Source organism: Hippopotamus amphibius, chromosome 10 (assembly GCF_030028045.1).
Source record: "Hippopotamus amphibius kiboko isolate mHipAmp2 chromosome 10, mHipAmp2.hap2, whole genome shotgun sequence".
NCBI lineage: Eukaryota > Metazoa > Chordata > Mammalia > Artiodactyla > Hippopotamidae > Hippopotamus > Hippopotamus amphibius.
In genome coordinates, this window is record NC_080195.1 from 44,084,048 (window position 1) to 44,099,504 (window position 15,457).

Consider the following 15,457-nt stretch of genomic DNA (forward strand, 5'->3'; position numbering starts at 1 on the left):
GCTGGAGGAAAGCAAAGCCCTACAGTGCATTCTGAGTTGGAAGCAATGCCACGTTGCAAGTCTTGATCCAAGTCTTATATAAACTTGTATAAGGAATCCAGGAGAATAAGCCTGAAAAGCAGCGTGAGGGTGGCACTCTGGGGGAGACGCTCTGGCAGGTAATCCAGACACGCAGAAGCAGAAGGGAAGAAATTGTTGTAAGTTGTTAGGAAGTTGAGGGGAAGAGCTTCCCTTAACGGGAGAACACAGTTCAAAATCAGCATTATTGCGAAGCAAATCCACAAACGTTAGTAGCATATGCATCTGTTTACTCAGTTTGTCAAAACTGCATTGGTAAGAGTCTTCTTGAAGTTGAAGCACTTTGGGAAAGCCTCAGCCTAACTATCTGTTAGACACTTAAAGAGGCAAGGTTAAAGATCGCATGACAAGGGGTTGAGAAGGAAGCTTAATCAAGTGGCTCTCATGTAACCGTCAGCATAGCTGACCGATTATCCCAAGGCATACCTGCATTTCAGAAACTTTGTACCCTTTCTAGAATATCGACAGGTGTGCCATGTATCCATCCTGTGTAATTGGAGAAGCTTCTCCCCCATTTCACAATGTTTTCTCTGTAATTTCCATACCAGATATACGACTGAAATAGTCCTCCTTGAGTTGCCTTAAGGGCCCCGCAACTAATCCAAAGTTAACAAAATATTTCAAAACACCTGGTCCAATAAGCTCATCAGTCCTTTGAAGAGAATTCTTCTTTCTTCTCCAAAGTGAGAAGAGATCTTAAAAGCAAATCGAGATCCCTTAAAGGCAGGACAGTTCACATACCATGGTATTGAAAGCAGCATTGCAAGTAAACGTGTTCTCTAGGCAGAGGGGAACCCAATCCAGCCTTGAAAAAAACGTATTTTTAATAACAGTATCCATTTCCCGAAGTGGAGTTTCGTTTCAGCCCAATGATGCATCAAATGTTGGTTTTTGGCTCAACACATTTATCCCACCTTCCTACTCTATCCTGAAATGTGTTCCTTTTCATGAGTTTCTTAGCTTTAATTACATATTTCGATTACAATCCTCAAGTCCTTAACACCTTCACTTAGTGAAAACCAAGAAGCAAGCAATTGTCAGCTGGATGCCATACCAGCATTTCTGATTGCAAACGGATGCTTTTGAGACCTTCTGCTAAGTAGGCAAAGGTAGGGAATCTTAGATGTGCCCAGCATCCAATGTCCCAATCCTCTATCCTCTTTGAAATGACCCGGAGAGTCAAGGAATGCTTGCCACTTACCTTGGTGAAGTTTCATGCTACCCAAATCTAGAGAGGCCATTTAGAAAGACTTCAAGTGTCATCATTTCAACTTATGGTCCTTGCTGTCAAATTGGCAACAGATATAAGGTCTTTTTGGATCTCTAAGAAACCTAGGGACCGCAGAAGGTTTATACCTCAGAATGCAAGAAGCTTAAGGCAGCTTCCATACCAGATATCAGTTCAGTACTAGCTATTTGCCAGATCATCAGGACCTGAAATCCATGGAGGCCAATTCTCTCCAGAGGAGGAAGTATTGAATTGGTAAGTGCTTCCCTTTCAGTGAAATAGAGCTCATTTACACATCAACTCGGCAGTTGATGTCAATTGCCTTATCCCTAAAAGTGGCCCAAATCTGGAGAATGCACCTGAAAGGGGTGCGTTGGGGAAGCACATTTGAGTTTCCCAGAGCCACAACACTTTCACACAAAACAAACGCAAAAGTACATGCCAAAAAGAAACTCTCAGTCCTGAGGACCAAAGCAAAGGGTGAGGATGAACAACATCCTCAGTGTTTTTGAAGTACGTTCCCTCATTTTAACAACAAAACGACAAACAACATGCAAATTGAAAGATAGGGAATCAGGACCACAGTTGTCATGCCTACTGACCTGGGAAGCAGAAAGAGCCAAAAAGGAAAAAGCAAAGAAATTAGGAAAAGTTCAATTTGCTTCATGAACTTCCACATGTCTCCTGGAAATATGCTCGTTTTCTCAGGGTCACAATGATGAAAACCAAAAGGATTTCACTGAGCAAACTTTCTCTAACTGAATATTTTACATAGACTGGTTTTGGAGATATCAAAATGATTCATTTGATGCCATGTTTCACAAGAATCTGTAGAATATGCTGGCCATGCAATGTAAAAAAAAAAAAAAATACTTGCTTGTCCCTTAGCGGACTACAAGATGGACTAGAGCTCTGCTGATCACAGCAGGTGTTATCCAATAGCAGAGAGACAAATGCAATGCCAAAAGGTCTCTCAGGATCGCAGTTCCCAGGCACCAAAGGGCAGATTCCTACCCATTGGAAAGGGAATATGTCAACCAATGTTCCACCACAGCTGAAACACAACGCAGGAGGGAACGATACCTAGTGTGATCATATGCAAGCTCCGTTACTGACCAAAGACGTCTCAAGAACTCAATGCAAGTGCTGTTTCACACACCTACAATGTACGAATCACAAACAGGATCCCACAAACCACAGCACAGACTGCCGTGATTAACACCACATTGACACACACAAACACATGAAGAACAAATAAACACTCCAATCACAAAGACAGAAAGCCAGAGAAGGCATTTTGTCAACTTCCACTTCCACTCCCACATGGAGGCCCCCAGTTCTCAAGAGGGAATGGACTCAGAGGGGCTCCCATCCGCTAAGGGGAGCAGCCCAGTTGGAGTAGACCTATTTCCCAGCCTGTGCAAGCTGGAGCGACTTACCCCCAAATGACATGAACTGTATACCACTGCTCTGGACATGTCTCCAAGACAAGCAGCCTCATGCTGTAGGGCAGCCACTGCATATCAGGGAGAATCCCTGCCAGTATCCTGGAGCAAAATGTACTCTGGCATGTGCTGGGAACTATAAATGGCGACGCCCCTGATCGAGATCAACACACCATGGGCACAGACCTCCTGGCTGGCTCGCTATAATTGGTAACCAAAGGCCAGGATGTGTGCGCGACGCACAGTGAGGCCAAACAAGAGCAAAACATTGGACTTTGGAGCCGAGAAATATTTGTTGTTGAGACATTCAAGGAAATGGGTGGCTTATGCTGGGTAATCCCCAACCTTGAAAGCTTTTAGCAAAGCCCTCTTAGAGGTAAGGTGATGGAGGGGTGTGGCTTTTCGTTGAAAACTTCTCCCTGTCCGATCCATTGTTCTTGAGGACAGGTCATAGTCAGGTCTCAATGTTCCTATCAATCTCCAGCAAACAAATGTCACTCTCTGGGTGACAAGAAAGGGCAAGGTCCCAAGGCACAAGACTCACCCTCTGAGGTCCAGACCCACCTAAGACAAAGGGGTCCCTGGGAGGGGTGGTGGTCCTCCTGCCATGGAGGGTTTGTCCAGGAGCTGGTCTGGGTCCTCCCACCCATGCCCATGCCTCACAGAGGAGGCAGCTCTGCCTTGGTGGCTCCCTCAGGGCCAGGTCCCAGACCCTTGCTAGCTGTCATCACTGAGGGAGACGGGTGCACATGACCCAACAGGTCTTAATGCTCCTCAGGCCACCCAAACCGTGGCGGTCGGGCACCCCGGACTGTGAGCCATACCCTTAGGGTCACAGTGGCGGTGTGTGGTAGAGGTTCAACACTGCCTCAAGGCCTGGTCTGGGCCAATGGTCATTCATGGCCTTGGCTCTGGAGCCCTGCAGGACACACCCCCAGCCTGTTCTCTGGGCCCCCCATCACACCAGCTGGCCCAAGGCCGTGTGAGCAGAAGAATGCTGGGGAGAAGGCTGGCACTTGCCTCTTACCTCATGCTCCAGGTCTGAAGGGGCAGCACTCCACTGACTGCTGCCTAACAAAGGGCCCCCACTAAAGATGGCTGACAGACAGTGGCTTGCTTGGGGCAGGGGCCCACTACACTGCCCACCAATGGCTGAGCAGGGTGGTCACAGTGGCATTAGTGGTCTCCTGGTAACCATTGCCTGGTAACGGGGCAGTGGGTCACAGTGCACAGCAAGGGCTGCCTGGGAAGGGCTGCATTCAGCTGGCTATGGTACAATTCCCCCTTTTCTTTGGTCCTCTGCAACCCTGAGGAGAATATGTGGGTATGATTTGGATAGAGTGGTTAATCATAAACTCAGCAGCGGATCTCTGTTTTAGGGGACTTGCTTTCCACCTCGATTCCTGGTTCATCTTTTCCCAAGTCTTTCAGGGAATGGGGTGACGACCACTCTAGCTACGTGCTGCTGGAGGAAAGCAAAGCCCTACAGTGCATTCTGAGTTGGAAGCAATGCCACGTTGCAAGTCTTGATCCAAGTCTTATATAAACTTGTATAAGGAATCCAGGAGAATAAGCCTGAAAAGCAGCGTGAGGGTGGCACTCTGGGGCAGACGTTCTGGCAGGCAATCCAGACACGCAGAAGCAGAAGGGAAGAAATTGTTGTAAGTTGTTAGGAAGTTGAGGGGAAGAGCTTCCCTTAACGGGAGAACACAGTTCAAAATCAGCATTATTGCGAAGCAAATCCACAAACGTTAGTAGCATATGCATCTGTTTACTCAGTTTGTCAAAACTGCATTGGTAAGAGTCTTCTTGAAGTTGAAGCACTTTGGGAAAGCCTCAGCCTAACTATCTGTTAGACACTTAAAGAGGCATGGTTAAAGATCGGATGACAAGGGGTTGAGAAGGAAGCTTAATCAAGTGGCTCTCATGTAACCGTCAGCATAGGTGACCGATTATCCCAAGGCATACCTGCATTTCAGAAACTTTGTACCCTTTCTAGAATATCGACAGGTGTGCCATGTATCCATCCTGTGTAATTGGAGAAGCTTCTCCCCCATTTCACAATGTTTTCTCTGTAATTTCCATACCAGATATACGACTGAAATAGTCCTCCTTGAGTTGCCTTAAGGGCCCCGCAACTAATCCAAAGTTAACAAACTATTTCAAAACACCTGGTCCAATAAGCTCATCAGTCCTTTGAAGAGAATTCTTCTTTCTTCTCCAAAGTGAGAAGAGATCTTAAAAGCAAATCGAGATCCCTTAAAGGCAGGACAGTTCACATACCATGTTATTGAAAGCAGCATTCCAAGTAAACGTGTTCTCTTGGCAGAGGGGAACCCAATCCAGCCTTGAAAAAAACGTATTTGTAATAACAGTATCCATTTCCCGAAGTGGAGTTTCGTTTCAGCCCAATGATGCATCAAATGTTGGTTTTTGGCTCAACACATTTATCCCACCTTCCTACTCTATCCTGAAATGTGTTCCTTTTCATGAGTTTCTTAGCTTTAATTACATATTTCGATTACAATCCTCAAGTCCTTAACACCTTCACTTAGTGAAAACCAAGAAGCAAGCAATTGTCAGCTGGATGCCATACCAGCATTTCTGATTGCAAACGGATGCTTTTGAGACCTTCTGCTAAGTAGGCAAAGGTAGGGAATCTTAGATGTGCCCAGCATCCAATGTCCCAATCCTCTATCCTCTTTGAAATGACCCGGAGAGTCAAGGAATGCTTGCCACTTACCTTGGTGAAGTTTCATGCTACCCAAATCTAGAGAGGCCATTTAGAAAGACTTCAAGTGTCATCATTTCAACTTATGGTCCTTGCTGTCAAATTGGCAACAGATATAAGGTCTTTTTGGATCTCTAAGAAACCTAGGGACCGCAGAAGGTTTATACCTCAGAATGCAAGAAGCTTAAGGCAGCTTCCATACCAGATATCAGTTCAGTACTAGCTATTTGCCAGATCATCAGGACCTGAAATCCATGGAGGCCAATTCTCTCCAGAGGAGGAAGTATTGAATTGGTAAGTGCTTCCCTTTCAGTGAAATAGAGCTCATTTACACATCAACTCGGCAGTTGATGTCAATTGCCTTATCCCTAAAAGTGGCCCAAATCTGGAGAATGCACCTGAAAGGGGTGCGTTGGGGAAGCACATTTGAGTTTCCCAGAGCCACAACACTTTCACACAAAACAAACGCAAAAGTACATGCCAAAAAGAAACTCTCAGTCCTGAGGACCAAAGCAAAGGGTGAGGATGAACAACATCCTCAGTGTTTTTGAAGTACGTTCCCTCATTTTAACAACAAAACGACAAACAACATGCAAATTGAAAGATAGGGAATCAGGACCACAGTTGTCATGCCTACTGACCTGGGAAGCAGAAAGAGCCAAAAAGGAAAAAGCAAAGAAATTAGGAAAAGTTCAATTTGCTTCATGAACTTCCACATGTCTCCTGGAAATATGCTCGTTTTCTCAGGGTCACAATGATGAAAACCAAAAGGATTTCACTGAGCAAACTTTCTCTAACTGAATATTTTACATAGACTGGTTTTGGAGATATCAAAATGATTCATTTGATGCCATGTTTCACAAGAATCTGTAGAATATGCTGGCCATGCAATGTAAAAAAAAAAAAAAATACTTGCTTGTCCCTTAGCGGACTACAAGATGGACTAGAGCTCTGCTGATCACAGCAGGTGTTATCCAATAGCAGAGAGACAAATGCAATGCCAAAAGGTCTCTCAGGATCGCAGTTCCCAGGCACCAAAGGGCAGATTCCTACCCATTGGAAAGGGAATATGTCAACCAATGTTCCACCACAGCTGAAACACAACGCAGGAGGGAACGATACCTAGTGTGATCATATGCAAGCTCCGTTACTGACCAAAGACGTCTCAAGAACTCAATGCAAGTGCTGTTTCACACACCTACAATGTACGAATCACAAACAGGATCCCACAAACCACAGCACAGACTGCCGTGATTAACACCACATTGACACACACAAACACATGAAGAACAAATAAACACTCCAATCACAAAGACAGAAAGCCAGAGAAGGCATTTTGTCAACTTCCACTTCCACTCCCACATGGAGGCCCCCAGTTCTCAAGAGGGAATGGACTCAGAGGGGCTCCCATCCGCTAAGGGGAGCAGCCCAGTTGGAGTAGACCTATTTCCCAGCCTGTGCAAGCTGGAGCGACTTACCCCCAAATGACATGAACTGTATACCACTGCTCTGGACATGTCTCCAAGACAAGCAGCCTCATGCTGTAGGGCAGCCACTGCATATCAGGGAGAATCCCTGCCAGTATCCTGGAGCAAAATGTACTCTGGCATGTGCTGGGAACTATAAATGGCGACGCCCCTGATCGAGATCAACACACCATGGGCACAGACCTCCTGGCTGGCTCGCTATAATTGGTAACCAAAGGCCAGGATGTGTGCGCGACGCACAGTGAGGCCAAACAAGAGCAAAACATTGGACTTTGGAGCCGAGAAATATTTGTTGTTGAGACATTCAAGGAAATGGGTGGCTTATGCTGGGTAATCCCCAACCTTGAAAGCTTTTAGCAAAGCCCTCTTAGAGGTAAGGTGATGGAGGGGTGTGGCTTTTCGTTGAAAACTTCTCCCTGTCCGATCCATTGTTCTTGAGGACAGGTCATAGTCAGGTCTCAATGTTCCTATCAATCTCCAGCAAACAAATGTCACTCTCTGGGTGACAAGAAAGGGCAAGGTCCCAAGGCACAAGACTCACCCTCTGAGGTCCAGACCCACCTAAGACAAAGGGGTCCCTGGGAGGGGTGGTGGTCCTCCTGCCATGGAGGGTTTGTCCAGGAGCTGGTCTGGGTCCTCCCACCCATGCCCATGCCTCACAGAGGAGGCAGCTCTGCCTTGGTGGCTCCCTCAGGGCCAGGTCCCAGACCCTTGCTAGCTGTCATCACTGAGGGAGACGGGTGCACATGACCCAACAGGTCTTAATGCTCCTCAGGCCACCCAAACCGTGGCGGTCGGGCACCCCGGACTGTGAGCCATACCCTTAGGGTCACAGTGGCGGTGTGTGGTAGAGGTTCAACACTGCCTCAAGGCCTGGTCTGGGCCAATGGTCATTCATGGCCTTGGCTCTGGAGCCCTGCAGGACACACCCCCAGCCTGTTCTATGGGTGCCCCATCACACCAGCTGGCCCAAGGCCGTGTGAGCAGAAGAATGCTGGGGAGAAGGCTGGCACTTGCCTCTTACCTCATGCTCCAGGTCTGAAGGGGCAGCACTCCACTGACTGCTGCCTAACAAAGGGCCCCCACTAAAGATGGCTGACAGACAGTGGCTTGCTTGGGGCAGGGGCCCACTACACTGCCCACCAATGGCTGAGCAGGGTGGTCACAGTGGCATTAGTGGTCTCCTGGTAACCATTGCCTGGTAACGGGGCAGTGGGTCACAGTGCACAGCAAGGGCTGCCTGGGAAGGGCTGCATTCAGCTGGCTATGGTACAATTCCCCCTTTTCTTTGGTCCTCTGCAACCCTGAGGAGAATATGTGGGTATGATTTGGATAGAGTGGTTAATCATAAACTCAGCAGCGGATCTCTGTTTTAGGGGACTTGCTTTCCACCTCGATTCCTGGTTCATCTTTTCCCAAGTCTTTCAGGGAATGGGGTGACGACCACTCTAGCTACGTGCTGCTGGAGGAAAGCAAAGCCCTACAGTGCATTCTGAGTTGGAAGCAATGCCACGTTGCAAGTCTTGATCCAAGTCTTATATAAACTTGTATAAGGAATCCAGGAGAATAAGCCTGAAAAGCAGCGTGAGGGTGGCACTCTGGGGCAGACGTTCTGGCAGGCAATCCAGACACGCAGAAGCAGAAGGGAAGAAATTGTTGTAAGTTGTTAGGAAGTTGAGGGGAAGAGCTTCCCTTAACGGGAGAACACAGTTCAAAATCAGCATTATTGCGAAGCAAATCCACAAACGTTAGTAGCATATGCATCTGTTTACTCAGTTTGTCAAAACTGCATTGGTAAGAGTCTTCTTGAAGTTGAAGCACTTTGGGAAAGCCTCAGCCTAACTATCTGTTAGACACTTAAAGAGGCATGGTTAAAGATCGGATGACAAGGGGTTGAGAAGGAAGCTTAATCAAGTGGCTCTCATGTAACCGTCAGCATAGGTGACCGATTATCCCAAGGCATACCTGCATTTCAGAAACTTTGTACCCTTTCTAGAATATCGACAGGTGTGCCATGTATCCATCCTGTGTAATTGGAGAAGCTTCTCCCCCATTTCACAATGTTTTCTCTGTAATTTCCATACCAGATATACGACTGAAATAGTCCTCCTTGAGTTGCCTTAAGGGCCCCGCAACTAATCCAAAGTTAACAAACTATTTCAAAACACCTGGTCCAATAAGCTCATCAGTCCTTTGAAGAGAATTCTTCTTTCTTCTCCAAAGTGAGAAGAGATCTTAAAAGCAAATCGAGATCCCTTAAAGGCAGGACAGTTCACATACCATGTTATTGAAAGCAGCATTCCAAGTAAACGTGTTCTCTTGGCAGAGGGGAACCCAATCCAGCCTTGAAAAAAACGTATTTGTAATAACAGTATCCATTTCCCGAAGTGGAGTTTCGTTTCAGCCCAATGATGCATCAAATGTTGGTTTTTGGCTCAACACATTTATCCCACCTTCCTACTCTATCCTGAAATGTGTTCCTTTTCATGAGTTTCTTAGCTTTAATTACATATTTCGATTACAATCCTCAAGTCCTTAACACCTTCACTTAGTGAAAACCAAGAAGCAAGCAATTGTCAGCTGGATGCCATACCAGCATTTCTGATTGCAAACGGATGCTTTTGAGACCTTCTGCTAAGTAGGCAAAGGTAGGGAATCTTAGATGTGCCCAGCATCCAATGTCCCAATCCTCTATCCTCTTTGAAATGACCCGGAGAGTCAAGGAATGCTTGCCACTTACCTTGGTGAAGTTTCATGCTACCCAAATCTAGAGAGGCCATTTAGAAAGACTTCAAGTGTCATCATTTCAACTTATGGTCCTTGCTGTCAAATTGGCAACAGATATAAGGTCTTTTTGGATCTCTAAGAAACCTAGGGACCGCAGAAGGTTTATACCTCAGAATGCAAGAAGCTTAAGGCAGCTTCCATACCAGATATCAGTTCAGTACTAGCTATTTGCCAGATCATCAGGACCTGAAATCCATGGAGGCCAATTCTCTCCAGAGGAGGAAGTATTGAATTGGTAAGTGCTTCCCTTTCAGTGAAATAGAGCTCATTTACACATCAACTCGGCAGTTGATGTCAATTGCCTTATCCCTAAAAGTGGCCCAAATCTGGAGAATGCACCTGAAAGGGGTGCGTTGGGGAAGCACATTTGAGTTTCCCAGAGCCACAACACTTTCACACAAAACAAACGCAAAAGTACATGCCAAAAAGAAACTCTCAGTCCTGAGGACCAAAGCAAAGGGTGAGGATGAACAACATCCTCAGTGTTTTTGAAGTACGTTCCCTCATTTTAACAACAAAACGACAAACAACATGCAAATTGAAAGATAGGGAATCAGGACCACAGTTGTCATGCCTACTGACCTGGGAAGCAGAAAGAGCCAAAAAGGAAAAAGCAAAGAAATTAGGAAAAGTTCAATTTGCTTCATGAACTTCCACATGTCTCCTGGAAATATGCTCGTTTTCTCAGGGTCACAATGATGAAAACCAAAAGGATTTCACTGAGCAAACTTTCTCTAACTGAATATTTTACATAGACTGGTTTTGGAGATATCAAAATGATTCATTTGATGCCATGTTTCACAAGAATCTGTAGAATATGCTGGCCATGCAATGTAAAAAAAAAAAAAAAAAATACTTGCTTGTCCCTTAGCGGACTACAAGATGGACTAGAGCTCTGCTGATCACAGCAGGTGTTATCCAATAGCAGAGAGACAAATGCAATGCCAAAAGGTCTCTCAGGATCGCAGTTCCCAGGCACCAAAGGGCAGATTCCTACCCATTGGAAAGGGAATATGTCAACCAATGTTCCACCACAGCTGAAACACAACGCAGGAGGGAACGATACCTAGTGTGATCATATGCAAGCTCCGTTACTGACCAAAGACGTCTCAAGAACTCAATGCAAGTGCTGTTTCACACACCTACAATGTACGAATCACAAACAGGATCCCACAAACCACAGCACAGACTGCCGTGATTAACACCACATTGACACACACAAACACATGAAGAACAAATAAACACTCCAATCACAAAGACAGAAAGCCAGAGAAGGCATTTTGTCAACTTCCACTTCCACTCCCACATGGAGGCCCCCAGTTCTCAAGAGGGAATGGACTCAGAGGGGCTCCCATCCGCTAAGGGGAGCAGCCCAGTTGGAGTAGACCTATTTCCCAGCCTGTGCAAGCTGGAGCGACTTACCCCCAAATGACATGAACTGTATACCGTTGCTCTGGACATGTCTCCAAGACAAGCAGCCTCGTGCTGTAGGGCAGCCACTGCATATCAGGGAGAATCCCTGCCAGTATCCTGGAGACAAATGTACTCTGGCATGTGCTGGGAACTATAAATGGCGACGCCCCTGATCGAGATCAACACACCATGGGCACAGACCTCCTGGCTGGCTCGCTATAATTGGTAACCAAAGGCCAGGATGTGTGCGCGACGCACAGTGAGGCCAAACAAGAGCAAAACATTGGACTTTGGAGCCGAGAAATATTTGTTGTTGAGACATTCAAGGAAATGGGTGGCTTATGCTGGGTAATCCCCAACCTTGAAAGCTTTTAGCAAAGCCCTCTTAGAGGTAAGGTGATGGAGGGGTGTGGCTTTTCGTTGAAAACTTCTCCCTGTCCGATCCATTGTTCTTGAGGACAGGTCATAGTCAGGTCTCAATGTTCCTATCAATCTCCAGCAAACAAATGTCACTCTCTGGGTGACAAGAAAGGGCAAGGTCCCAAGGCACAAGACTCACCCTCTGAGGTCCAGACCCACCTAAGACAAAGGGGTCCCTGGGAGGGGTGGTGGTCCTCCTGCCATGGAGGGTTTGTCCAGGAGCTGGTCTGGGTCCTCCCACCCATGCCCATGCCTCACAGAGGAGGCAGCTCTGCCTTGGTGGCTCCCTCAGGGCCAGGTCCCAGACCCTTGCTAGCTGTCATCACTGAGTGAGACGGGTGCACATGACCCAACAGGTCTTAATGCTCCTCAGGCCACCCAAACCGTGGCGGTCGGGCACCCCGGACTGTGAGCCATACCCTTAGGGTCACAGTGGCGGTGTGTGGTAGAGGTTCAACACTGCCTCAAGGCCTGGTCTGGGCCAATGGTCATTCATGGCCTTGGCTCTGGAGCCCTGCAGGACACACCCCCAGCCTGTTCTCTGGGCTCCCCATCACACAAGCTGGCCCAAGGCCGTGTGAGCAGAAGAATGCTGGGGAGAAGGCTGGCACTTGCCTCTTACCTCATGCTCCAGGTCTGAAGGGGCAGCACTCCACTGACTGCTGCCTAACAAAGGGCCCCCACTAAAGATGGCTGACAGACAGTGGCTTGCTTGGGGCAGGGGCCCACTACACTGCCCACCAATGGCTGAGCAGGGTGGTCACAGTGGCATTAGTGGTCTCCTGGTAACCATTGCCTGGTAACGGGGCAGTGGGTCACAGTGCACAGCAAGGGCTGCCTGGGAAGGGCTGCATTCAGCTGGCTATGGTACAATTCCCCCTTTTCTTTGGTCCTCTGCAACCCTGAGGAGAATATGTGGGTATGATTTGGATAGAGTGGTTAATCATAAACTCAGCAGCGGATCTCTGTTTTAGGGGACTTGCTTTCCACCTCGATTCCTGGTTCATCTTTTCCCAAGTCTTTCAGGGAATGGGGTGACGACCACTCTAGCTACGTGCTGCTGGAGGAAAGCAAAGCCCTACAGTGCATTCTGAGTTGGAAGCAATGCCACGTTGCAAGTCTTGATCCAAGTCTTATATAAACTTGTATAAGGAATCCAGGAGAATAAGCCTGAAAAGCAGCGTGAGGGTGGCACTCTGGGGCAGACGTTCTGGCAGGCAATCCAGACACGCAGAAGCAGAAGGGAAGAAATTGTTGTAAGTTGTTAGGAAGTTGAGGGGAAGAGCTTCCCGTAACGGGAGAACACAGATCAAAATCAGCATTATTGCGAAGCAAATCCACAAACGTTAGTAGCATATGCATCTGTTTACTCAGTTTGTCAAAACTGCATTGGTAAGCGTCTTCTTGAAGTTGAAGCAGTTTGGGAAAGCCTCAGCCTATCTATCTGTTAGACACTTAAAGAGGCAAGGTTAAAGATCGCATGACAAGGGGTTGAGAAGGAAGCTTAATCAAGTGGCTCTCATGTAACCGTCAGCATGGCTGACCGATTACCCCAAGACATACCTGCATTTCAGAAACTTTGTACCCTTTCTAGAATATCGACAGGTGTGCCATGTATCCATCCTGTGTAATTGGAGAAGCTTCTCCCCCATTTCACAATGTTTTCTCTGTAATTTCCATACCAGATATACGACTGAAATAGTCCTCCTTGAGTTGCCTTAAGGGCCCCGCAACTAATCCAAAGTTAAACTATTTCAAAACACCTGGTCCAATAAGCTCATCAGTCCTTTGAAGAGAATTCTTCTTTCTTCTCCAAAGTGAGAAGAGATCTTAAAAGCAAATCGAGATCCCTTAAAGGCAGGACAGTTCACATACCATGTTATTGAAAGCAGCATTCCAAGCAAACGTGTTCTCTTGGCAGAGGGGAACCCAATCCAGCCTTGAAAAAAACGTATTTTTAATAACAGTATCCATTTCCCGAAGTGGAGTTTCGTTTCAGCCCAATGATGCATCAAATGTTGGTTTTTGGCTCAACACATTTATCCCACCTTCCTACTCTATCCTGAAATGTGTTCCTTTTCATGAGTTTCTTAGCTTTAATTATATATTACGATTACAATCCTCAAGTCCTTAACACCTTCACTTAGTGAAAACCAAGAAGCAAGCAATTGTCAGCTGGATGCCATACCAGCATTTCTGATTGCAAACGGATGCTTTTGAGACCTTCTGCTAAGTAGGCAAAGGTAGGGAATCTTAGATGTGCCCAGCATCCAATGTCCCAATCCTCTATCCTCTTTGAAATGACCCGGAGAGTCAAGGAATGCTTGCCACTTACCTTGGTGAAGTTTCATGCTACCCAAATCTAGAGAGGCCATTTAGAAAGACTTCAAGTGTCATCATTTCAACTTATGGTCCTTGCTGTCAAATTGGCAACAGATATAAGGTCTTTTTGGATCTCTAAGAAACCTAGGGACCGCAGAAGGTTTATACCTCAGAATGCAAGAAGCTTAAGGCAGCTTCCATACCAGATATCAGTTCAGTACTAGCTATTTGCCAGATCATCAGGACCTGAAATCCATGGAGGCCAATTCTCTCCAGAGGAGGAAGTATTGAATTGGTAAGTGCTTCCCTTTCAGTGAAATAGAGCTCATTTACACATCAACTCGGCAGTTGATGTCAATTGCCTTATCCCTAAAAGTTGCCCAAATCTGGAGAATGCACCTGAAAGGGGTGAGTTGGGGAAGCACTTTTGAGTTTTCCAGAGCCACAACACTTTCACACAAAACAAACGCAAAAGTACATGCAAAAAAGAAACTCTCAGTCCTGAGGACCAAAGCAAAGGGTGAGGATGAACAACATCCTCAGTGTTTTCGAACTACGTTCCCTCATTTTAACAACAAAACGACAAACAACATGCAAATTGAAAGATAGGGAATCAGGACCACAGTTGTCATGCCTACTGACCTGGGAAGCAGAAAGAGCCAAAAAGGAAAAAGCAAAGAAATTAGGAAAAGTTCAATTTGCTTCATGAACTTCCACATGTCTCCTGGAAATATGCTCGTTTTCTCAGGGTCACAATGATGAAAACCAAAAGGATTTCACTGAGCAAACTTTCTCTAACTGAATATTTTACATAGACTGGTTTTGGAGATATCAAAATGATTCATTTGATGCCATGTTTCACAAGAATCTGTAGAATATGCTGGCCATGCAATGTAAAAAAAAAAAAAATACTTGCTTGTCCCTTAGCGGACTACAAGATGGACTAGAGCTCTGCTGATCACAGCAGGTGTTATCCAATAGCAGAGAGACAAATGCAATGCCAAAAGGTCTCTCAGGATCGCAGTTCCCAGGCACCAAAGGGCAGATTCCTACCCATTGGAAAGGGAATATGTCAACCAATGTTCCACCACAGCTGAAACACAACGCAGGAGGGAACGATACCTAGTGTGATCATATGCAAGCTCCGTTACTGACCAAAGACGTCTCAAGAACTCAATGCAAGTGCTGTTTCACACACCTACAATGTACGAATCACAAACAGGATCCCACAAACCACAGCACAGACTGCCGTGATTAACACCACATTGACACACACAAACACATGAAGAACAAATAAACACTCCAATCACAAAGACAGAAAGCCAGAGAAGGCATTTTGTCAACTTCCACTTCCACTCCCACATGGAGGCCCCCAGTTCTCAAGAGGGAATGGACTCAGAGGGGCTCCCATCCGCTAAGGGGAGCAGCCCAGTTGGAGTAGACCTATTTCCCAGCCTGTGCAAGCTGGAGCGACTTACCCCCAAATGACATGAACTGTATACCGTTGCTCTGGACATGTCTCCAAGACAAGCAGCCTCGTGCTGTA